This window comes from Ovis canadensis, chromosome 3 (genome assembly GCF_042477335.2).
Source record: "Ovis canadensis isolate MfBH-ARS-UI-01 breed Bighorn chromosome 3, ARS-UI_OviCan_v2, whole genome shotgun sequence".
NCBI classification, from domain to species: Eukaryota; Metazoa; Chordata; class Mammalia; order Artiodactyla; family Bovidae; genus Ovis; species Ovis canadensis.
Genome location: NC_091247.1, coordinates 10,393,667 through 10,419,407, shown reverse-complemented (window position 1 = coordinate 10,419,407; position 25,741 = coordinate 10,393,667). Strand labels below are relative to the sequence as shown.

The 25,741-nt window shown below is 42.0% G+C and overlaps 1 protein-coding gene across 27 annotated transcripts in view; it reads right to left on the bottom strand.

Annotated features, from left to right (window-relative positions):
- MAPKAP1 (MAPK associated protein 1) overlaps positions 1 to 13,446 on the bottom strand; it is a 240,722-nt gene extending 227,276 nt beyond the window's left edge. For 5 of the 27 annotated variants that reach the window (XM_069582437.1, XM_069582431.1, XM_069582443.1 and 2 more), the window contains exon 1: positions 13,107 to 13,413. The gene's annotated coding sequence lies outside the window, so the exon portion shown is untranslated. Of the gene's footprint in view, positions 1 to 6,186; positions 6,371 to 12,970 lie in introns of all 27 variants that reach the window. The other 22 variants (XM_069582432.1, XM_069582435.1, XM_069582444.1 and 19 more) reach the window with 13 other exon arrangements.
- Between the last annotated feature and the right edge of the window lie 12,295 nt (positions 13,447 to 25,741).

The window sequence follows — 25,741 nt, the reverse complement described above, 5'->3', positions numbered from 1 at the left end:
AAGACACAAGGGCTCATGGAATGCCTGGGGTTGCTTCCAGCCCAGCCCAGAGTAACAGAGCCTGAAGAAAGCAGAAGCAGAAACACAGCAGATCTTGTACACTGCTGGTGGGAATATAAAATGGTGCAGCCACCTTTGAAAACAATTTGGCAGTTCCTCAGTTAAAACAGAGTTACCATGCTGCTGCTACTGCTAAGTCGCTTCAGTCGTGTCTGACTCTGTACGACCCCAGAGACGGCAGCCCACCAGGCTCCCCCGTCCCTGGGGTTCTCCAGGCAAGAACACTGGAGTGGGTTGCCATTTCCTTCTCCAATGCATGAAAGTGAAAAGTGAAAGTGAAGTCGCTCAGTCGTGTCCGACTCCTAGCGACCCCATGGACTGCCGCCTACCCCATCCACTCCAAGGTAATATACCAACAGAAATGAAAACATATGCTCACACAAAAACTTCTACAGGAATGTTCACAGCAGTATTATTCATAATAGCCCCAAAGTGGAAACAACCCAAATCTCCATCAGCTGATGAATGGACAGGCAAAATGTGGTACTTTCATACAATGGACTATTATTCAGCAATAAAAATAAACGAAGTACTGATATATGCTACAATATGGATGAATGATGAAACTATGCTAAATAAAAGAAGCCAGACACAAAAGGCCACATATTGTGTGATTCCATTTCTGTTCAAAAGGTTCAGAATAGGCTAATCCATAGAGACACAAAGTAAATTAATGGTTGCCAGTGGTTGGCGGAGAGAAGAATGAGGAGTGACTGCTAATGGGTATGGGGTTTCTTTAGGGGTGATAAACCATTAAAGTGTACACTTTTAAAAGAGTAAATTTTATGATACATGAGTTACATCTCAATTTTAAAGGGGTTGGGATAGAAACACAGAAAGGCTAGAATCCATGCTGCTCTCCAGAGTTTCTTCTAGTTCAGATGATTCCATCACAAACACACCAACAAATCAGTAAATTGAACAGTACTGGCAACAGTAACCATAAAAAATTAAAACAATTTCCAATACAAGTTGATTACACCAAAGAGAGATCGAATTCCTCCCCTGAAAGTCAGAGATGCCAAGACTTTTCCCCTGGGGAGAGGAGGAGAACTCCCATATACATCTGTGACCTTGTGAGGAGGTAGCCAAGCTGCAGTTCTAATTGAGGGAGATTAAAGCCTAGAGCGCTTGTAACTTTGCTGAAGCGAACAAACACCTGCACTGAGCAGCTTCTCCTACTGAAGCACCAGACGGTGCTTTAATCCACCCCAGAGCTGGGTCTGGAAGCCACAAGGTTAACAGGATGCCTTGGTCAGCAACCTAGTGAGCTACTGGTCCTTTGCGGAGGTGGGGGGGGGGGGGTGGTGGTGGAGGGGGGACAGAATTCTCTTCATTTTGAAATGAACAAAGGGAAGGGGACACAACAAGGATGACAACATCTCATGACAGATGACACAAAGGCTTGGAAAGGTTGTGTGCGCTCCCAATTCTACCATACAGTAGCTGAGAAAACTGGGCAAGTCACAATACCTCTGGACCTCAGTAAGATATTATCTCATATCTCACAAAGCTACTGTCACAATGCAAGGCCCAACTGTAACACTCAAATACTAGTATTCTCTCCAGTTCACCAAAAAAGATAACTAATGGCTAGTACTGTATATTGTGGGGTCGTATTGGATGATAAGGCTCACAGACCTCTTCTATACTTGACACTTGTACGCTAAGTCACTTCAGTCATGTCAGACTCTTTGCGACCCTGTGGACTGCAGCCCGCCAGGCTCCTTCTGTCCATGGGATTTCTCAGGCAAGATTACTGGAGTGGGTGCCACTTCCTCCTCCAGGGGATCTTCCTGACCCAGGGATGGAACCCCCATCTCCTGTATTGGCAGGTGAGTTCTTCACCACTGAGCCACCAGGGAAGTCCAATAACTTCTCAAACTCTTTAATATAATTGAACTTGCTGCCTCTGCTGCCCCATCTTCCATTTACCATCTCTGTTCTTTCTACTCTAGCCATACTCAACTGTCAGCATTCTTCCAGCTTTTGAACAGTTTTCTCTCCTTTCACCTGCCTTAAATATCACCTTCTCCTTCACCCTTCCGATCTCAATTTCGACAGCACCTGCCTATCCCAGGAAGGTTTGACCTTATAAAGTCCAGAGTCGTACGACTCCCTACTCACCTTCCCTTCATTACTCTAATACAAGTTGTACTTCTCAAACTATGCTGGGCTTCCATTACTGGACTACAGTTCCCACTGAGTGCTGAGTCTGTGCCTGTAGCCCTCATTGCTCGATTGCCAGACTTATGACAAGTGCCTAACACATATTCAGCAAATGCTGACTGAATAAATGAATGACTGCAATTAAGCAAAAAGCGTAACTAACTATATGGAAGATTTCACATATATTTTCTTCATATAAAAATATCTTTTAATTTTTTTAATTTTGAAGAAAATTATAGATACAATCAAATGCAATTTTTCATAATCACTATGGGGGAAAAGGGCTTAAGCACACACGCATTTTCTACAACTTAAACAGCTAATACCAAACACAATCAAAAGGAGGGAAACTACCACCTCCTCAGTGGGAATGGTGCTCCTAAGTTTTGTTTTAGGGCTTAAATCTCCTTAACTGGACACAGTGATAAAGGTATATGTAATGCAAATTACAAACATTACAGTCAAATCATGCACTGGAGTAAAAACAAGTGGATATTTTTTAAACCAGCCCTCGTCTATCCTCTGCGCAAAAAGAATGTCCACACACTTAACAGAAACACAGCTTACTCCAAATAGCTGACCAAGTAAAGGTTACTGTGAAATACTTCGAATTCCATAAGCACTCAGGACTGCACAGACTATGGGAAGAGAATGTTCCAAGCACAAACTAATGATCAGAAGGTGCAAACGAAACAAACCTGCATCGTGACTACCTAAGGCAGTCTGAAGACTGAATATGTTTGTTCTGAAGTCATCAACTGGGAGAAGGAAATGGCCTCCCTCTCCATTATTCCTGCCTGGAGAATTCCATGGACAAAGGAGCCTAGCTGGCTACAGTCCCCAGGGTCGCAAAGAGTCGAACACGACTGAGCGACTAACACTACTACATCAACTAAGCTTCAGCTTCTGAAATACACTAAAAATACTTACCATGTTTTATATCTCAAGTATAAATGACAGAGATTTGTCATTAAAGATAACTACTTTCCTTTGCCTAGTTTAGGATATATAAATCTCTATCACATTTCACACTTTTTATATTTTGGACTTCTTACGAACTTCAGTTCTTCTCATGTGTTTGTTCCCAATGCTAATGAGAACACAAGTTATACTAACTCAGAATTTTTATTATCGTTTTGGGGATGTGACCACCTTTTTAATTCTGTTCATATTTTAACTCAGCAACTTTAGTCCAGCAATCAAAGCTTCATTAGCTTATAAACAAACTGTTTCTCAGGTAAACTGAATTGCCCCACATCAGGATCTTGAGCAAATAAATAAGTACAAAAAAGGCAGAGATTATAAATTAGGGTAGACAAATCTGTATCTAGCCCCATGTCGGTAAAGAGCATTCTATCAATATAGCGAAATGCTAATCTCCTAATTAACAACCTAATTAGGTAATTATGGCTTTGCAGAGGGATGCCGAAATGAAATATGACAACATGGTCACCTCTTTATATGGCACCTGTGGGCCTTTTCAGCTGTCATTGCAAAGAGTGCAATATCAATTTGAACAGATGACAAAGTGCTGTCATTTTTCATTCTGATAATATACAGAATGCTTTGGACAGAAGCAGTTTACAAAAAGAAACATCTTGCCTGGTATTTTCCCAATTTAAATATGCTAAAATACTTTGTTAAATTTTCTGCATGCTTTTGTATATTATATTTAGGAGAATTACCATGCATATTTAAAAAAAAAAACAACTAGACATCATGCTTAACTGTACATGCTGAAATTATCGCAATTTCAATTATGAAGTATATAATCAGGAAAGAGTAAAAGGCACAATTCATGACATTTTAATATTCATACATCTTGAATACTGTTATCAGAAAAATTAAAATTCAAACAAACTTTGATCTTTAATTTTTTCTTACAAAATGTTTAAACGTGAAATAGAAATTCATACTTATAATTTTCCATACCAAAAATGCACTTCCCAAGATACAAATATTCAACTCACAAAAAAAGTTCTATATGCCAACAACCAGCCTTATGGAGACAGGCATGTACCCTCTAGGAAAGACAGAGCTGTCACACAGCTACTAGCTGTCCCACTGGCCCCTGAACAGGTGAGGGGAGCACTGGGTCACGGGTACTACCGACACAAATATGACTCTTCTCTCGGGATAGTTTAGGGGAGAAGAGGAGGCTAGCCTGGGAACGTCAATATCCTTTATGACAAAATACAGAAACCAGGGACTTCCCTGGCAGTCCAGTGGTTAAGATTCTGTGCTTCCACTGCAGGGGGCAAGGATTCCATCCTAGTCAGGGAACTAAGATCTTGCATGAAGCAGTGCAGTACAGTCAAAAAAAAAAAAGATGAAACCATATTTTAATCATTAAACAAGTTGTTAAAACTAACTTCTTGAAAATACAATCCATTTATAACTTCAGATCACCTGGATTAGGGAAAACTTTCAAAATGTACCTGTATTTCTCAATTACAAGTTAAACTAAAAGGATTTTTTATTGAAAAATAATTTATGCTTATCAGAGAATATTTTGGAAAACTGAAAAAGCATAAAGACCTATAATCTTACCACCTGTTTTTTCTCTTTATATATTTGATATTGAGCTCATACTTTACATAGTTTTATATCCTTTTTTTACTTCATATTATATGAACATATTAATATGTCACTAAAATTCTTCTAAAACAGCTAAAATGCTTATATAGTATTTTCAATCATGCTTTTTCCAAAATTTCTCTTACTTCTTTTTTGAATACTACAGTTGTTTCTAATTTTTGCTATTATAAATACTTCCACAGTGAACATTTTTGAACTTGAGTACTTTTCTACATTTCTGATTATTTCTTTAACAAAGATTCTTAGTAATGGGATTACAAACTCAAAAGGCATATATGACTTTAAAGGCTTGTGATAATACTGCCAAAGCATTTGCCAGAAAAGTTTTACCAATTTTTATTCCCACTGTTAATATGAGTGATCATCTCACTACCAACCTCTGCCAGCAATGAGTATTATTAAAGTTCTGTTAAATCTTTAAACGTCAAATCTTAAGAGTATACTTGTAACCAAACACTCCCACAATACAATCAACAACAATTTTCTACAGGCATTAAGTTTAAAATGAGTTGATGTTCCTCCCAAAACAAGGGCCAGTTCCAATATTCAAATCTAGAGCAGCATGGAAGAGCGAAAAAAGCACTGTGGTATTTACAGTTAAAAAAAAACACAAAGGTTCAAAGCACAGCTTTGCCATTATCAGTAGCTCTCTACCTTGAATCACTTTACTTCTCTAAGCTTCAGTTTCAGCATTTGTAAAATGGGGGCAGGGAATACATAATATACTCCTAGCTCTAACAACTTCAAAAGGCAGTCATGGGCACACTAAAAGGTAATATAAACAACTGGAGGTGTTTATTGTGATTTAACAGATCAATTCATTTAATAGCCTAAAAATAGCATACTGAGACCCTTTTCTCAACAGTGCTTGGTTCATAGGCCTGCTAATTCACAAAGCACAACTAGAAATTAACAAGACTAATTTCATGATCCAGACAAGAAAATAAGTCTCATTCCTTTACAATCACTCCATGAGATCATTTCTTGTTACACTGTACTAACCTGAATGGCTTGTGCCCTTGAATGCTAGTACCTGCTGCTGCTGCTGCTAAGTCACTTCAGTCGTGTCCGACTCTGTGCGACCCTGTAGACGGCAGCCCACCAGGCTCCACCATCCCTGGGATTCTCTAGGCAAGATCACTGGAGTGGGGTGCCTTTTCCTTCTCCAATGCGTGAAAGTGAAAAGTGAAAGGGAAGTCACTCAGTCATGTCTGACTCTTCGCGACCCCATGGACTGCAATCTAGCAGGCTCCTCCGTCCATGGGATTTTCCAGGCAAGAGTACTGGAGTGGGTTGCCACTGCCTTCTTCTATGCTGGTACCTACATCCCCCCAAAAGTATCACGGTAGAGGTACTTACTCCTCATATACAACCTCTCACGTACCGTATGAGAGTGGCAGTACTGTCTGGGTCACAGAGCTAATAACTGAAAGAACCAATATTCACATCCAGGTGAGTGTGACTCCAAAGCCCCAGCTCACTCTGCTTCAAGTTTCAAGGCTGCATCTCGGTTCCTCTTTGTTAGCCTCCAGTATGTCAGCAACTAAAGCACAGATTAAAAAGTTATTTGTTTTAAAAAGAAAACCATTCCTTCAAACCATTTTCTACCAATTTCTCTGCTGAAACAGTACTTATTTATAATACAGTACCTTAAAATGAGTCCACAGGGAACTAAAAGTGTGATTTTTTTTTTAAGTTTTACACATTTGGTCCATTTTGACAGCATCAATAATAAAAGCATATTCATAAAAGTATACTCAAGTATAGGATATGACTCTAACACTGCATATATTTAGAGGTAAGTGTGACATAATATTCAATTTCTTTCAGAAGCGATTATCATAATTTAATTCCACTAGTTATTCTAATACCTTCTTGCTATTTCCAGAATTTAAGTTTTGTTGTTGAAGTGGCTGCTCCCATTTTTCTCACTTTCAATTACTTAACACTGTTTTCTTCTTTGGGTCCAAATTTTGTGCTTCCTATATTAAATCTATTTCCTCAATATACCTAGGCTGCTGCCAACTAGAGTTAATAAATTTTGAATGACTGCTCAGAATTTTTTTTCATTTTTATATTCTATGTTATTTCCTTATATGATAGAATATGAATGAAAACAAGTATCTAGAAGACAAATATTTCTTCAATTTTCAGTTTGTGGAAGCTGGGTATTAAAATAAAAATAAATTAAACTCTTGAGCTGGGAGCTCCCTGACCATATTTCTCTCACTAGGCTGAGTGTCTCTTTGCCTCCTTCCAATTTCATGTATATAGTCAACAAAGCCCTCTATGCATGTGGGGAGCACCTGGCCTGTCAAGGTCCCTTCCCAGAAGTAATGAACAAAGAACAGAGGGAAAAGCTCAACAGTGGCTCCCTACCTGCCATCAAGAGAAGCAGCATTTTAGATTTGGACTGTTCTCCACTGGGGTCTGCCAGTAATCAGTTGTGCAGCTTTAAGCATGTCAATTAGAATCAGAAAGCTTTGCATCCTGAAAAGACCTCACCAAGACTTCAACTGAGCTCCCTCATTATTATCCAAATGAGAAAAAAGATACAAGGATTTTTGACTTGACCATAATCAAAAGGCTGTAACTGGCATACCAGCGTTCAGAATTCAAGTCCCTCTCAGTCAAGCGTACTTCCTACTAAACTGCAAATCACTGGGCACCAACTTCTTCATCTCCAGAGGTTATGATAACCACCCTGCCTTGTTCACTTCATGTACTACAGAGAGGACCAAACGAGACGGGAGACCTGGTAGCATTTAAAGAGCTAAGGGCACAAAAGTACTACAAGATCATCATCTCCACCCAACCCCATCCCTGATTTAGCTTGATTATACAATTAAATCATTCACCCTGCCACTTTCCCAGATATCAGTATGACTCCAACACAACACCCCCTCACTTTAGCAATTTACCAGCAGATTTCTGATCAACGATCACAACTGTGTGGGACCTCCTGCTTTGAACAGTGGATACCACAACGTCAGTGAGCAAGTAGGTCAGGACTCACAATCGGGCAGCCTAAGACCGTACACAGCCCTCTAATGTGTTCTGATCTACATGGTATTTTTTTAATGGCGATTTTTTTAAACTAAATACATTAAAATCCAGACTTCCACCATCCCTCTTGAAAACAGCTGGAAGATCTAGGGACACTGGGCTCACTTCGTCACACAGTGACAAGTGACTGGAGCTGAGTAGTGACTGCCGCTTCCAGACTGACTGGTGGCATGCCCTCCAGGTCACAAGGTCTGTCCTACTCTTTAGGTCACATCACGGGCATCTGATTTGGAGACTCCTGAGGCAGCGTTCAAAAGAGAACTGGGACTTCCCTGGTGGAGCAGTAGTTGAGAATCTGCCTGCCAATGCAGCACACACAGGTTTGATCCCCGGAATCTCGGGGCGATTCCACATACCGCAGGGCTACCAGGCCCGTGTGCCCCAACTACTGAGGCCACGTGCTCTGGAGCCCATGTTCTGCAGCAAGAGAAGCCACCACAGTGAGAAGTCTGAGCATCGCAAGTAGAGAGTAGACCCCTTCATGGCAACTGAAGAAAGTCCATGCAGCAACAAACACCCAGCTCAGCCAGAAATAAAAAATAAATAAAAATTTGGGAAAAAAAAAAACACTAAATTAACAAATCCACAGAATCATGAAGACTGAAGAAAATAAGGTGCACAAAAACATCTAACAATGACTATAAGCATTCAGTTATTTTAAATTTAACACAAGCTAAAATGTGCTATCTTTGGGGTCAAAACTTCTGAAAAACTTCAAACTCACAGAAAACACAAGGTCAAGTTAAAACTCAACATTCAAAAAACTAAGATCATGGGATCTGGTCCCATCACTTCATGGCAAATAGATGGGGAAAAAATGGGAACAGTGACAGACTTTTATTTTCTTGGGCTCTAAAATGACTGCAAATAGTGATTGCAACCATGAAATTAAAAAGCGTTTGCTCCTTAAAAGGAAAGCTATAACAAACCTAGATAGCGTATTAAAAAGTAGAGACGTCATTTTGCCGACAAGGGTTCATAGAGTCAAAGCTATGATTTTTCCAGTGTAGATGTGAGAGGGGACCATAAAGAAGGCTGAGTGCCAAAGAATTGATGCTTTTGAACTGTGGTGCTGGAGAAGACTCTTGTGAGTCCCCTGAACTGCAAGGAGATCAAACCAGTCAATCCTAAAGGAAATCAACTCTGGATATTTATTGGAAGGACTGATGCAGAAGTTCCAGTACTTTGGCCACCTGATGCAAAGAGCTGACTCACTGGAAAAGACCCTGATGCTGGGGAAGACTGAGCACAGGAGGAGAAGCGGGTGACAGAGGATGAGATGGTTGGATGGCATCATTAACTCAATGGACATGAGTTTGAGCAAACTCCAGAAGATAGTAAAGGACAGGAAAGCCTGGTGTGCTGCCATTCATGGGGTCGCAAAGAGTCGGACACGACTGAGTGACTGAACAACAACAATCAGAATAACAGATTTACAGCAAATTCTCTCAGATGAAGCACGTACAACCCACTGAACTGCAACAATTTCTGAAGTCTTCAGTTATGAGTCAACAAGCAAAACAGACACCCCACTTAAATATGTATACCAAACATGACAGATAAGGTAATGAGCTCCTTGAGTTGTAGAAATCATGTTCGTTCCCCATTATTCCTTTTGCCCAGCGCAGTGACGAGCACACTGAAGCTAGGGCTCAAGGGCTGACTCTTCTCTGAAGCCATCCACGTCATAAAGAAGAAAGAATGTGGCATAGTTCTAAAAAGGAGAGTTACCAAAGTCTAGCAGATAATCCCCTCTACTCTCAGCTCCACCAACTCCATAAACTAACGGAATTCATTTAACCTCTCTGTGCTCTAGTTTCCTCATCTGTAACATCAAAATACTTATAATACCATCCTGTAGAGGAATAAATGAGTTAATGCATTTAACATAATGCTGGTACACAGTAAAGTGCTCCCGAGCTACCATTGCCAGTGTTTCCTCCTCTGTGCTCCACAGTACCTTGTGGGGACTGCTATCTTAGTATCTCCAATGCTTTATTACAATTCACCTGCACACACACACACACACACACACACAGTGGGGACTGCTATCTTAGTATCTACAATGCTTTACTACAATTTACCTGCACACACACACACACACACACACAGTGGGGACTGCTATCTTAGTATCTACAATGCTTTTCTACAATTCACCTGCACACACACACACACACACACACACACAGTGGGGACTGGCTATCTTAGTATCTACAATGCTTTACTACAATTCACCTGCACACACACACACACACACACACATCTCCCTCATAGGAAAGGAAACACCCTCAGGGTGGGGACCTGGTTATATTACTTTTTGCGTCTCTGGGTCTAACATTTTCCCTGGCACTGCTGAATGAATCATAGATGTTCAAGGTATTTATTAACAAGAAAGGTTATGAGCAGAAACTGGAACTGACCTCTCTTGCTTGACATACAAGCTCTGACTCTGACCCTGTACTGGCCCTCCAACTTTACTGCCCAGTATTCCCTGGTGGCTCAGACAGTAAAGAATCCAACTGCTAATGCAGGAGACCCAGGTTCGATCCCTGGGTTGGGAAGATGCCCTGGAGAAGGGAATGGCAACCCACTCCAGTATTCTTGCCTGGAGAATTCCATGGACAGAGAAGCCTGGTACACTACAGTCCATGGGGTCACAGAGAGTCATACACAACTGAGGGACTAACATACACACATCCCCACTCAAAGAAGCAAAGACTTGCTTTATTCAGGCTGGTCTACTCACTACTCTAAAACCATGCCTCAGGCACTGCACCTTTACAGCTTAACAGCCACCATCTTAGGGAACCTTGCCACATACCAGGCACTTTATCCACATCAGCTCACATTACTCCGTGAAGTCTGTATCAGTCTCTATCTCAAACTATACTTGAAAGAAATAATGCTAAGAATTAAGAAACTTGCCAAAGGTCACATAGCTATTAAGAGGAGGGACCAAGAATTGAAGTCAGAGTCCATGGCTATTCTCTACAGAATGTCCGGTCCACTCATATCCAAAGCTAGGCTGACCCACATACTACCATCTTGCCTTGGAAGGTTATGGTCTTCTCTACATTTAAAGAACTATCCGCACCATTCATTTTGACACATATTTTCTTCTCTGAATAGTTGCTTCAATATGTATTTGCATACAGAGAGCTACGGTGTGAGAAAAGAAAAAACACATAAAAGGCACAGATATAGGCATAAGACATACGTGGGTCTGCATCCTGGTTCCGTCTCATACCAGGTGTGTAATTTATCCTGAGCCCTCCTGATCAGTGAATTGAAGTTAAAATAATTAAACAAAAGAAACCTAACATAATTTCTCCAATATAATACAGCTCAGTTCACCCCACACTGTGAAGCCTTATCAGGTCATTGTACATGCCTCAAAAGTGGATGACCTCTTCCCCTCCTGTACCACCACTGAATCACCGAAAGAACTCCAACCCAGTGTACATACCACTCTGTCAGAATTATTTCCTATCTTTTTCACTAAATTGAGCAGGCAAGAACTGAGTCTTGTTTCTCCCTATACGGTCTAGCATGGTACTTGATATATGTTGTTGTTTTTCAGTCACCCAGTCGTGTCTGACTCTTTGCGACCCTATGAACTGCAGCATGCCAGGCCTCTCTGTCCCTGACGATCACCCACAGTTTGCCCAAGTTCAAGTCCACTGCATCAGTGATGCCATTCAAGCCATCTCATCCTCTGACATCCTCTTCTCCTGCCGTCAATCTTTCCCAGCATCAGCAACTTTTGCAATGAGTCAGCTGTTCACATCAGATGACCTCGAATGTATCCATACTCAATGTTTGCTAAGGGAATCAACTGGGTTGGCCAAAAAGTTCGTTCAGGTTTTTCTGGACGATGGTACGAAAACCCAAACAAACTTTGTGGCCAAGCCCATAGAATAATGAGCATTTAAAGGATTCTAGAAAAGAAACCATTTCTAGCTGAGGTTGTGCTGAACTGCTTGAGGCAAGGCCAATTTCAGGTGGGCGCTGGGTAACACCAATAGATGGAAACAGGAAAGGAGAAATCTAGGCATAAAGAAAGTGCTAACAACAAAGGAAAGGACAAAGCCCATTCCAGGTCCTACTTATCTAGAGTGAAGAATCAGGGTAAGAGGCCTTTTGAAGCTTAGCTGGAAAGTTAGCCGGAGCCAGATCAGAAACCAGATCAGGAATCTGAATACCCTCCAGCATCACGGTAGATGAAAGTAAGTATGAGCATAAATCTGAAAGGGAAAGGAGCCACCAGCAAGTCTCACAGGCCCCAATGAGCCTACAAGTGTGTAAACTGAACAAGATGAAAACAAGTATCGATCCTTCATCAACAACCCTTCCAGCATTTACTGATCATCTTGTGTGAACTCACAGAATATGAAGAATAGAACATGGTGCCTCCTTTCCCTGCTGCTCTACATTAGGAATCCATCCCTTCTGCTTGTCAAAACAGAGTAAGAATGTTGACTTTACTTTAACTGATGTGTGTAAACACCTGTCTCCATTTGACTGTTCACACCTGAGGAAATTTTGAACTTTGCTGCTTTTGGTTTACAACATGATGCTTTTGCACAGTACCAAGTATTGTGATAGGCTTCAAAAATCACTTCATTCAGAATGAAACCTGTGCCAATCTCTGAGTCAACTTTTGGGCCTCCGGTTAAAGTAATGCTTCTGTTTAAACTACAGTGATATTTTCTTTTCCAGCCTTAACCAGATCTAGAAGACTCTATGCCACTCCCATAAACAAAAGGCTGAATCAAAGTTCCAGCAGCACTCTGCCTATTAAAAAAAAAACAGTTCTAAAAGGCTGTTTTACTCCTTTGGGGCAATGGAGATAAGGGGCGTTAGACAGGGAATGCACAAGCAATGATTTTAAAAACCTGATTTTCATGTTATGAAGATTAAGACACCGAGTAGAACCAGAAACTGTCAGTCAACAGTACCCTCCCCAAACCCCGATACTACCGAGTCCACTAGCTTCTCCTCCCCCAAATCACACGCCCAAGCTGTCAGATTCATAACAGCCTTCAGTTCTGGAAAGGGCCAGGAAACGGATGCTCACTGGATACTGGAGCAAGGGCCAGACAGGCTGTCCGCCCGGCGGCGGCGGGCGCGGAGAAGTGAGGAGGGAAGCCAGGCTCCTTCGGTGGGCTGGCGGGGGTGTGAGCGATGGAGCTAGCGGCTGGGGCAACCTTTACCTGAAGCTGCTGCCACACTACGGGCCGGGATGGCCTTGGGACACGTTCCTGGGGGGAGGGCCCGGCTCCCCCGCGCCCCCCGGTCCCTGCCCCAGCTCCGCACTCTCGGAATCCTCAGGGACTGGCGCTCCTCCCGGCCGGCTCAGCAGCCGCTTTCCGGACTCGCGCTCATACCCCTGCCGCTCGCTGCCGCTGGCCGGCCGAGCAGCAGCCCCGTTGCCCCGAGCCGCGCCACGACCCGGAACCGCACCCCGCGCACCGGAAGTCCCCGACCGGGAAGCAGCCGTTGGCTGGGGACGTAGTGCGCAAGCCCCAGAGCCGAGAGCGGGCTGGGAAGCCCTCCCGGGAGGCGGGGCCGAACGGGACGCCGTGCGCGCGCACCACTTCCCCGCCCCCAGGCAAGGCCTGGGTCAGAGATTAGCTGGGATACTGGCAAAACACGGAGACTTCGAGGTTTGCGTTGTTTAGAAATCCACGTCAGCCTTCTCCGTCGAACCTCCTTCTCTCTCCCCACGTCCACGGAGAAAAGCCCTCAGTTCTTTCAGAAATGAGCGATGAGGAGCTTAGTCTCTTGAATCAGGAAGAGCTGGTTCAAATGCCCGCTCTAACTTGCTGTGTGTCCTAGGACAAAACACTCCCTTCTCTGACCCATCCATCGAGTAGTTCCAAATTTAGAGTACTGCTGTGAGAATCGAGTGGGATGATGCTCTAAAAACACTCGGCACAGTGCCCAACACTTAATAAACTTAATAAATGTTAGTCATTATTCTTATTTTCTGTAAAATGAAGGTAATTATCATCCCAGGAATTCAGGGAGTTCCATGAGATGTGTGGACCCGCCCCAAACAGGAACTCATTATTCCCCCTCTTTCTGTCTTCAGGGAATCAGTGGGGACGCTACTACTAAGGGGAAAGCAGTGCAATGATATGATACCTCTCCTATCTGAGAGATGATCTGGAAAGTCTCTCTTAAAAATGCACCTTAGCAAAAGAAAGAAAAAAACAAGTCTGAATTTCACCTCGGGGGGACCTTAGCGGGCATGCATGCACGCTCAGTAATGTCAGACTCTGGGATCCCAAGGACTGCAGCCCTCTAGGCTCCTGTGTCCATGGGATTTTCCAGGCAAGGGTACTGTGCTGCTGCTGCTAAGTCACTTCAGTCGTGTCCGACTCTGTGTGATCCCATGGATGGCAGCCCACCAGGCTCCCCCATCCCTGGGATTCTCCAAGCAAGAACACTGGAATGGGTTGCCATTTCCTTCTCCAATGCATGAAAGTGTAAAGTAAAAGGGAAGTAGCTCAGTCTCTGTCCATGGGATTTTCCAGGCAAGGGTACTGTATTGGGTTGCTATTTCCTCCTCCAGGGATCTTCCCAACCCAGAGATCCAACATGCCTCTCCTGCATTGGCAGGCAGATCCTTTACCACTCCCACCTGCTGCTGCTGCTGCTGCTGCTGCTGCTGCTGCTGCTGCTGCTGCTGCTGCTGCTGCTAAGTCACTTAAGTCGTGTCCGACTCTGTGCGACCCCATAAGACGGCAGTCCACCAGCCTCCCCCGTCCCTGGGATTCTCCAGGCAAGAATACTGGAGTGGGTTGCCGTTTCCTTCTCCAATGCATGAAAGTGAAAAGTGAAAGTGAAGTTGCTCAGTCCTGTCCAACTCTCAGCAACCCCATGGACTGCAGCCTACCAGGCTCCTCCGTCCATGGGATTTTCCAGGCGAGAGTGCCGGAGTGGGTTGCCAGTGCCTTCTCCCAAAAAGTGAGCAGTTGGGTTAATCCCAGGAAGACCTTTGGCCAGACAGGTGTGATGGGGTCAAGGAGTTTTAGATCTTAGCTTTTAAGAATGCTTAAAACAAAAGGCACAGAACTATAGAGGACAGTATGGAGGTTTCTTAAAAAACTAAAACTAGAGCTGCCATATGATCCTGCAATCCCACTCCTGAGCATATATCTGGAGAAAAACATGATCTGAAAGGATACATGTACTCCTGCATTCATTGCAGCACTATTTACAGTAGCCAAGACATGGAAGCAACTTAAATGTCCGTCAACAGAGGAATGGATAAAGAAGATGTGGTACAGATATACAATGGAATATTACTCAGTCATTAAAAAGAATGAAATGCCATTTGCAGTAACATGAATGGACCTAGAGATTGTTATACTGAGTGAAGTAAGTCAGACAGAGAAGGAGAAATATCAGATGACATCCCTTGTATGTGGAATCTTTAAAAAAAATGATGCAAATGAATTCACTTACAAAACAGAAACAGACTCATAGACTTAGGAAGGAATCTATAGACTGGAGGGAAGGATGGGGTGGGAAGGAATAGATAGGGAGTTTGGGATGGACAAGTACACACTGCTAACAAGGATCTACTGTATAGCATGTAGAACTCTGCTCCATGTCATGTGGAAGCTTGGATGGGAGGGAAATTTGGGGGAGAATGGATACATGTGTATGTATGGCTGAGTCCCTTCACTGTTTACCTGAAACTATCACAATATTGTTAATTGGCTATAACCCAATAGAAAGTTAAAAGTTTAAATTTTTTAAAAAGGCACAGAATGGATGCTCAAGAGGTACATAAGAGAATTCTGGAAAGGCTCGTGACACTGGCCTGAAGGTCTCAGAACAGGAGTAATAGAGATCACTGATGGTTCCAGGCAGAAAGATGGAGGCTATCCTAAGAGATGGATGTCCTGAATAACTTCAGATGAAGAGCTATCTGAGAATGGGTTCCTGGCTCAAGTGCAATGGAGGGAAAAGTTGCTGAAGATCAGACAGTCAAGGAACTGAGATGCCATGTGACTTCAAAAGACCTCAGGATGAGGGATGGACATAGGGTGAAAACGAAACCAGGGTGTTTCCCAAGCCATTTTACAACTGAGGAAGGTAGTTAGATGAGGAGGAAGGCCAACTACGTGGATTAGCCTTCAAGGAGCGGGAATTGCATCAGAGAATGGAAGTGGCTTTAAATGCAGAGCTTACATTGACCTACCTCTTGATCTAAAGGTGCATAGTAATAGGACCGTGACAACTGACACACACACAAATTTTATTCTTAAAACATACTGATGGTGCTGGGCCAGGGGTTGGGACTTCAGTAGAACTGATTGGGACTTCAGTAGACCTGGGACAAATATCAATAACCTCAGATATGCAGGTGACACCACACTTACAGCAGAAAATGAAGAACTAAAGAGCCTCTTCACAAAAATTAAAGAGGAGAGTGAAAAAGTTGGCTTAAAACTCAACATTCAGAAAACTAAGATCATGGTATCTGGTCCCATCACTTCATGGCAAATAGATGGGGAAACAGTGGAAACAGTGGCTGACTTTATTTTTCTGGGCTCCAAAATCACTGCAGATGGTGACTGCAGCCATGAAATTAAAAGATGCTTAGACAGCATATTAAAAAGCACAGGTTTTTAACAACAATCAGATTTTCCAAAGTTCAGCTCCAGCTTGGAAAGGAGGTCATGGGAAGGAACGGAGGTTCCTTTTCTTCTGGTCCCCAGGACTAGAATAGGGGCAGTGGACACAGGTTTGAAGTCACTTACTAGCTGTGTGACCTTCAATAAGTGACTTGCTTTCTGTGTATCTATCTGCTCATCTAGGTTTATTGTGAGCATCCATTGAGCGAATGCAAAGAGCATGCTTGGAACAATGCCTGGCACACAGGGAGTGTTCTGTAAACACCTGTTCCTATTGCCCAAGGCACCGAGATGGGCAGCAAGAATCAGGAACTTTTATACATTTGCTTTCCTCAAACACAATTGCTGGAGCAATTCCTGCTCAACCTCAATTGCCTTTTCTCTCTCCTCTCAGTGAACTCCTACTCTCTCTTTCTCTCCCAATCTTTTTTGGAAGTGGCTTAAAACAACAACCATTTTTATAAATCTGATTTTTTTTAATGAAGGATGATTGTTTTACAGAATTTTGAACAACCATTTATTGTTTCTCAAGATTTTGTGGCTTGGTGGGTGGTTCTTCTGCCAGTCTCCCTGGCTCCCTCATGTATTTTCAGTCAGGTGGCAGTTAGAATTGTTGGAAGATCACAGATAGCAAGAAGTGTTGGCCAGGGACCTTGGTTTTCTCCTTGTGGCCTCTCTAGTGGCTATTTTCAGTTCAGTTCAGTTTAGTTGCTCAGCTCTGTCTGACTCTTTGCGATCCCATGGACTGCAGCAGGCCAGGCCTCCCTGTCCATCATCAACTTCCGGAGTCAACCCAAACTCATGTCCATTGAGTTGGTGATGCCATCCAACCATCTCAGCCTCTGTCGACCCCCTCTCCTCCTGCCCTCAATTTTTCCCAGCATCAGAGTCTTTTCAAATGAGTCAGCTCTTCACATCAGGTAGCCAAAGTATTCGAGTTTCAGCTTCAACATCAGTCCTTCCAATGAACATTCAGGACTGATCTCCCTTAGGATGGACTTGTTGGATCTCCTTGCAGTCCAAGGGACTCTCAAGGGTCTTCTCCAACACGACAGTTCGAAATCATCAATTCTTCGGCACTCAGCTTTCTTTAAAGTCCAACTGTCACATCCATACATAACCACTGGAAAAACCATAGCCTTGACTAGACAGACCTTTGTTGGCAAAGTATGTCTGTGCTTTTTAATATGCTGTCTAAGCGTCTTTTAATTTCATGGCTGCAGTCACCATCTGCAGTGATTTTGGAGCCCAGAAAAATAAAGTCAGCCACTGTTTCCACTGTTTCCCCATCTATTTCCCATGAAGTGATGGGAACAGATGCCATGATCTTAGTTTTCTGAATGTTGAGCTTTAAGTCAACTTTTTCACTCTCCTCTTTCACTTTCATCAAGAGGCTTTTTACTTCCTCTTCACTTTCTGCCATAAGGGTGGTATCATCTGCATACCTGAGGTTATTGATGTTTCTACTGGCAATCTTGATTCCAGCATATGCTTCATCCAGCCCAGTGTTTCTCATGATGTACTCTGCATATAAGTTAAATAAGCAGGGTGACAATATACGGCCCTGACATGCTCCTTTTCCTATTTGGAACCAGTCTGTTGTTCCATGTCCAGTTCTAACTGTTGCTTCCTGACCTGCATTCAGATTTCTCAAGAGGCAGGTCAAGTGGTCTGGTATTCCCATCTCTCAGAATTTTCCACAGTTTGTTGTGATCCATACAGTCAAAGCCTTTGGCACACTCAATAAAGCAGATGTTTTTCTGCAACTCTCTTGCTTTTTCCATGATCCAGCAGATGTTGGCAATTTGATCTCTGATTCCTCTGCCCTTTCTAAATCCAGCTTGAACATCTGGAATTTCATGGTTCACATATTGCTGAACCCTGGCTTGGAGAATTTTGAGCATTACTTTACTAGTGTGTGAGATGAGTGCAATTGTTCAGTAATTTGAGCATTTTTTGGCATTGCCTTTCTTGGGATTGGAATGAAAACTGACCTTTTCCAGTCCTGTGGCCACTGCTGAGTTTTCCAAATGTGCTGGCATATTGAGTGCAGCACTTTCACAGCATCATCTTTCAGAATTTGAAATAGCTCCACTGGAATTCCATCACCTCCACTAACTTTGATGTAGTGATGCTTTCTAAGGCCCACTTGACTTCACATTCCAGGATGTCTGGCTCTAGGTGAGTGATCACACCATCGTGATCATCTGGGTCATGAAGATCTTTTTTGTACTTGCCACCTCTTCTTAAGATCTTCTGCTTCTGTTAGGTTTATACCATTTCTGTCCTTTATTGAGCCCATCTTTGCATAAAATGTTTCCTTGATGTCTCTAATTTTCTTGAAGAGTACTCTAGTCTTTCCCATTCTATTGTTTTCTTCTATTTCTTTGCACTGATCACTGAGGAAGGCTTTCTTACCTCTTCTTGCTATTCTTTGGAACTCTGCATTCAGATGCTTATATCTTTCCTTTTCTCCTTTGCTTTTCACTTCTCTTTTTTCACAGCTATTCATAAGGCTTCCTCAGACAGCCATTTTGCTGTTTTGCATTTCTTTTTCTTGAGGATGGTCTTAATCTCTGTCTACTGTACAATGCCATGAACCTCCATCCATAGTTCATCAGGCACTCTGTCTATCAGATCTAGTCCCTTAAATCTATTTCTCACTTCCACTGTATAATCATAAGGGATTTGATTTAGGTCATACCTGAATGGGCTAGTGGTTTTCCCTACTTTCTTCAATTTAAGTCTGCATTTGGCAATAAAAAGTTCATGATCCGACCCACAGTCAGGTCTTGGTCTTGTTTTTGCTGACTTATAGAGCTTCTCCATCTTTGGCTGCAAAAAATATAAGCAGTCTGATTTTGGTGTTGACCATCTGGTGATGTCCATGTGTAGAGTCTTCTCTTGTGTTGTTGGAAGAGAGTATTTGCTATGACCAGTGCATTCTCTTGGCAAAACTCGATTAGTCTTTGCCCTGCTTCATTCCACATTCCAAGGCCAAATTTGCCTGTTACTCCAGGTGTTTCTTGACTTCCTACTTTTGCATTCCAGTCCCCTATAATGAAAAGGACATCTTTTTTGGGTGTTAATTCTGAAAGGTCTTATAGGTCTTCATAGAACCGTTCAACTTCAGCTTCTTCAGCATTACTGGTCAGGGCATAAACTTGGATTACCGTGATATTGAATGGTTTGCCTTAGAAATGAACAGAGATCATTCTCTTGTTTTTGAGACTGCATCCAAGTACTGCATTTTGAACTCTTTTTGACTATGATGGCTACTCCATTTCTTCTAAGGGATTCCTGCCCACAGTAGTAGATATAATGGTCATCTGAGTCAATTCACCCATTCCAGTCCATTTTAGTTTGCTGATTCCTAGAATGTCAACATTTACTCTTGCCATCTCCTGTTTGACCACTTCCAATTTGCCCTGATTCGTGGACCTGACATTCCATGTTCCTATGCAATATTGCTCTTTATAGCATCAGGCCTTGCTTCTCTCACCAGTCACATCCACAACTGGGTATTGTTTTTGCTTTGGCTCCATCCCTTCATTCTTTCTGGAGTTATTTCTCCACTGATCTCCAGTAGCATATTGGGCACCTACTGACCTAGGGAGTTCATCTTTCAGTGTCCTATCTTTTTGCCTTTTCATACTGTTCATGGGCTATTTTGGGTTTCTACATAACAGAGTGGTGGGATTCTTAAAGGATAAATCCCAATGTGCTTTTATAAAAATGTTTTTATTAAATGTATATGTGCCATTTTAACAATTCTAACCATTAAGTTTGTGTGTGCGTGTGTGTGTGTGTGTGTGTGTGTGTGTGTGTGTTTGGCCATACCACTAGACTTACAGGATCTTAGTTTCCCAACCAGGGATCAAACCCAGGCCCTGACAGTGAAAACATTGAATCCTTGCTACTGCACAGAAAGAAAATTCCCAAGTATATTCTATTCATTCTTTTTAAAAAATGGTATCTTTTAAAAACATTTATCTATTTATTTCCCTATGCTGGGTCTTTGTTTCTGCGTGCCCGCTTTCTCTAGTTATGGAGAGGAAGGACTACTCTCTAATTGCAGTGTGTGGGCTTCCCATTGCAGTGGCTTCTCTCGTGAGATATGGCCTCTAGTGTGCTCAGGCTTCAGTAGTTGTGATGTATGGGTTTAGTTGCCCCGAGACCTATGGAATCTTCCTGGTCTAGGGATCGAACCTGTGTCCCCTGCATTGACAGGTGGATTCTTAACCACTGGACCACTAGGGAAGTCTCTCTATTCATTCTTGAAAACCAAGAATGAAAATCAAATTCACATACTGCTTCTCCTACTCTAGAAAGTTTTCTAAGAATACTTCTTGCTCACAGGTCACACAAAAAGCTTCATTTTCTGTGTTCAAGATTTATCATATTTTCTGGTATTCTTTCAATACACAACTGTCTCCCTGACAGGCCATAAGCAAAGGAACATGTTGCTCTCTCTCTCTCTAATATGTTTAAAGCTTAAAACACTATAAACACTTGGTAAAATGCATGTTAAATGAAAAGGTACTCAAAACACACAGGAAGCAACTGGAAATCTTTTGTTGTTAAGCAGAATTTGTGTGTGGAAAATATGACTTTGCCAAATCTATGACAACAAGCTGAGATTGAACATGATAAGCTGAAAGGAACCCTCTTTCAAGCCCTGCCAGCGCTGTGGGCAAAGGGAGGCACCTTCTAGTTCCTTTGCAAATGTGTGTTCTTCATATCGTGTATGTGTGGCTATGCTTCCCTTCTATTTTCCCAATTTTAGTTTCCTCTCCTTTTGTAATATATTTTTTCCTCCTATAGGGAAAACAGGCATTTTTGCTGTTATGTTACAAAGTACTTTCAAGACAACAGTAAATTAGGTGTCAAAAATCCATTCAAACTATTTGAAAGAAGCCTCCAAGAAATTGACAATTTCAGAACAATGTAGTGTTTTTTCAAATTAAAATAACATTTCAGTGTGAAGAATTTTTTAAAGCAAATATATTGTTCATAATAAGGTGAATTGGGTGGGTGGAAGAGAAGCACAAAATTAACCAACCAGAAAATCTTAAACATTACACTTGGCAGATACTGTTTAAGCATAGATCTGTTCTGGGTGCTTGCAGAGAGTCCCTGAGCTTTGTTCTATTGTCTTTTTGTGCTGAATATTATTTCTGGTGTCCTTTTTTAGATACTTGGAGTGAAAATGAAACATCTTGCTGGTACTATTTAGTATCTCTCTGGGTACAGTTATAGATAAATGTAGTCCCTCCCCAAATCCAGGCTCTATAACCAGTTTCTACTAGCATATTTTCTTGCTTTAAAGGTTAGCTGATGCTGTGAGTTTCAACTTCTGAATTAATGATGTTAACAGGACTTAGGATGTAAAAAAACAGACTCGTATGTTTTGTCGAATGCAACTTCTAAGAATGCATAATTAACAGTGTCTCCATTAATATACAGTATGTTCAACACTGAGACACCGCTATCATAAATAAAGGTAGACATGGATAAATTTATAATTAAAAATGCATTAGAAATTACAAGCATAATTTATTTACTAATGTGCACTGGAATAAATTTTATGTGTAATATTTTAAAACAGGGCATTAATAAATAATAGTGAACATAAAATGTTTTTGCAGCTGAAAATATTTCAATAAACATTAGTAAGTTAAATGCACTGCAGGAGTTATAATTGCTGTGAAGTAAAGTTCATAGAATACAATCAATGTAGAAAACTGTTTCTTGAGTGTATTCAAAATATCAGAAACAAATGACTTTTTTTCTTTGAAAGCTGACAAGTAGGGTATTCACAGCAGTGCCTGCAAATGTTTTAAGAATAAAAATTTAGGATATCCAAATAGTGGATAATTGATCATTTGATTAAAACAACCAAGATCCTTCTGATCAAAAACATTTACAGATTAGTGCATTCAACCTTATCCATTTGTTTGTTTGACTCATACTGTTTTGGAGCAGTTTCTCCCACTTGAGAACTCCATAGGTTTTTTTTTTTCAACCTTCATTTAAAAATTGACCTTTAGCTTGCACTGTGGTTTTGATCTATTAAGGGAAACAGTTCCTAAGGTGCGAGGCACTGTTCTAAGGACTCATGCATTTTCCATACTCCTAGCTCTTAACTACTTCACTCTGCTGACTCTGTTATCTTAATCTTATATTTATTTCACTTTCTGAATGTTCACATCAGGTGTTTTCAATGAGATTGTAAGTCCCACAACACCCAGCAGTATTTGCTTGTTTGATGCCTCTGGAAAGACAGATTATGTTTACGGATAGAGTGTTTTTTGTACTGGGGGGAGTTGTTTATTTGTTTTATTTTTTCCAATTATAGGACCTTAGTAGATGAACTGCAATGAATGTCATCCCTCATTGGTTGAGCCTTGTTCTGTGCCTGACGCTGATATACCTAATGGCTTATCAAGTCATTGTTGATGTTGTTTAGTCGCTAAGTCATGTCCAGCTCTTTTGCGACCCCATGGACTGTAGCTCACCAGGCTCCCCTGTCTATGGGATTTTCCCAGGCAAGAATACTGGAGGGGGTTGCTATTTCCTTCTTCAGGGGATCTTTCCAACCCTGGGGATTGAACCCGAGTCTCTTGTATTGAAGGCAGATTACTGCTGAGCCACCAGGGAAGCCCAATAAAGCCATTAGACCTAATCTAATGTAATCCTCACAACAATCCAATAAATAGATCTTGTTCTTATCACCTTTTAACAAATGAGGAAACTGAACCTCAAAGAGGTGAAGTCACTGTCTCAAGATCTTCTAACTAGTAACTGGCTGACTTGGAGGCCCCAGGCTCTACACGTGCCCTAATAATAATCAACAACCCCTGTTCCTAAAATAACCATGTCCTTTCTCTAAATCATGTTGCTGTCTGGCATCTCACAATTCTTTCAGCTGGCTTGTCCCCCCATTGATATCTAATCTAAGTCCCTCCTGCTCCCATTTAAGATAATTCCCTCATGTCCTGTCCTTAGTAGACAAGAACTGATGTTTGAAACACATGAGCAACATCCCTTTAGATATTTGAAGATGGCTATTAAATTCTCCTTAACCTTCTTTCCTCTGTGATAGGGTATTAGTAACCCCAATTCCTTTAGCCTTTTCTCACAGGGAATCTTTCTAAAGTGTTTCATGCCCTAAGCCACATTCCTAGAGAGTGTTTTCAGATTTTCCATATCTCAATTCATTATTATCACTTTCAAAGAGTATTTATTAAGCACCCACACATGCACGTGACCTCTGCTGGAATTTACACAAGACAGGAAAGCAAAAAGAAGCTATCTGCATGCCGTTACTCTAAGATGTCTGAGTCTCCAGTTAGCGTTCTTTAAAATTCTTCCTATGGGGACTTCTCTGGTAGTCCAGTGGTTAAAACTTCATGCTTCCAATGCAGGGGTGTGGGTTCGATCCCTGGCCAGGGAACTAGGATCTCACATAGTGTGGAGCCAATAAATAAATAAATCCTTCCTGCGACTCTATCATCTTCCCACCTGACTCACCTCCTGAGGATTTACTAAGCTAGAAGTAACCTGATATATTTCAGTCATCATAGCATCCCTGACAACTGGCAGAGTAAGAACAAAATGTGTGGGTAGTAAGTCACTTCAATTGTGTCCGAATCTTTGTGACCCCGTGGACTGTAGCCCACCAGGCCCCTCTGTCCATGGGATTTCCCAGGCAAGGATACTGGAGTGGGTGGCCATTTCCAGGGGATCTTCCTGACTCAGGGATCGAACCTGTTTCTTCTACATTGGCAGTCAAGTTCTTTACCACTGAGCCACCAGGAAAGCCTGAGCAAATGCTAGCTCAGAAGTAAAAACAAAACAAAACCAAAAATCAGGTAGCCTGAAAACTGAAATCAGCCTCCACAGACTGCTAAGGGCTTTTCTGCTTTCTTTGAAAAACTGGAATGATGTGGCGACACTGGGTCCACAGCCTACTTGTCAACAATCAGGTGAGTGGTGGCTGCCCTCCTCCCGGTGATGCAGGCCAGGCGTCAGCCACCATGCATCAAGACCCTCTTACTGTAGATTCTTCTGCTCATTTCCAAGACCTGCCTGGTCAGATGGCACTTAAACCTGAGTCCCTAACCTGGCTTTAGGAAACAGCCTAAGAACTAATTTCTGCTATACAATGCAGGGGTATTGATGATGAGGGGGAATGGCCCAGGGGGAAGTCTCAGAACCTGCTTCACCTGGGAGAACATGTTCTATTCACACACTGAAGAGACTACAATTTCCAGCAAAATCTGGAGATTATACTGGAGAAAGAGGTTTTAGGAAATAAAGGGGTGGGGCTATAAATTATGTGTCTCTCTATTTCCCTGTTCTTTGCTAAAATCCCAGCACAAAAAATGTTGCTTTAAATGAAATGCGAATGTGAAAGCATTAGTTGTTCAGTCATGTCCGACTCTTTGCGACCCAGTGGACTGTAGCCTGCCAGGCTCCTCTTTCCATGGAATTCTTCTCCAGGCAAGAATACTGGAGTGGGTTGCCATGCCTCTCGCCTGGGGGTCTTCCCGACCCAGGGATTGAACCCAGGTCTTCTGCATTGCAGGCAGATTCTTTACTGTCTGAGCCACCAGGGCAATTCCCTGGTGGTTCAGTGGTTAGGACTCTGTGCTTTCATTACCAAGGACTTGGGTTCAGTCCTTGGTCCCGTGGGGCACAGCAAATAAAAAAAGGGGGGGAATAAACTAATCCTAGCTTCTGCTCAGCTCTGTGACCCTGGTAAAGAGTCACATTGCTTCTCTCAGCCTCAGTTTCCTCATTCACAGAATGAAAGTGATGGCATTTACTTGGCAGGATCTCACGATGCTATTCTGTGAAATCTAAAATGTTTTATATATGTAAGCTGTAAAAGATGAAAAATTTGCCTCTCAAAGATATTTAGATTTTAATGTTGTTTTCCCAATGCAGTAGAAAATAAATTTTTGAAATATGCATTTGTCTTTCAGACTCAGTGACAGAGATTTTGAATTAAATAATTTTCATTTTGAATAAAAAAGTCTGTAGACATCTTTATTTTACCTGGAGAAATAAATATGCTTGCCCTAAGAGTATAGATGGGGAAACAGTGTAAACAGTGTCAGACTTTATTTTGGGGGGCTCCAAAATCACTGCAGATGGTGACTGCAGCCATGAAATTAAAAGACACTTACTCC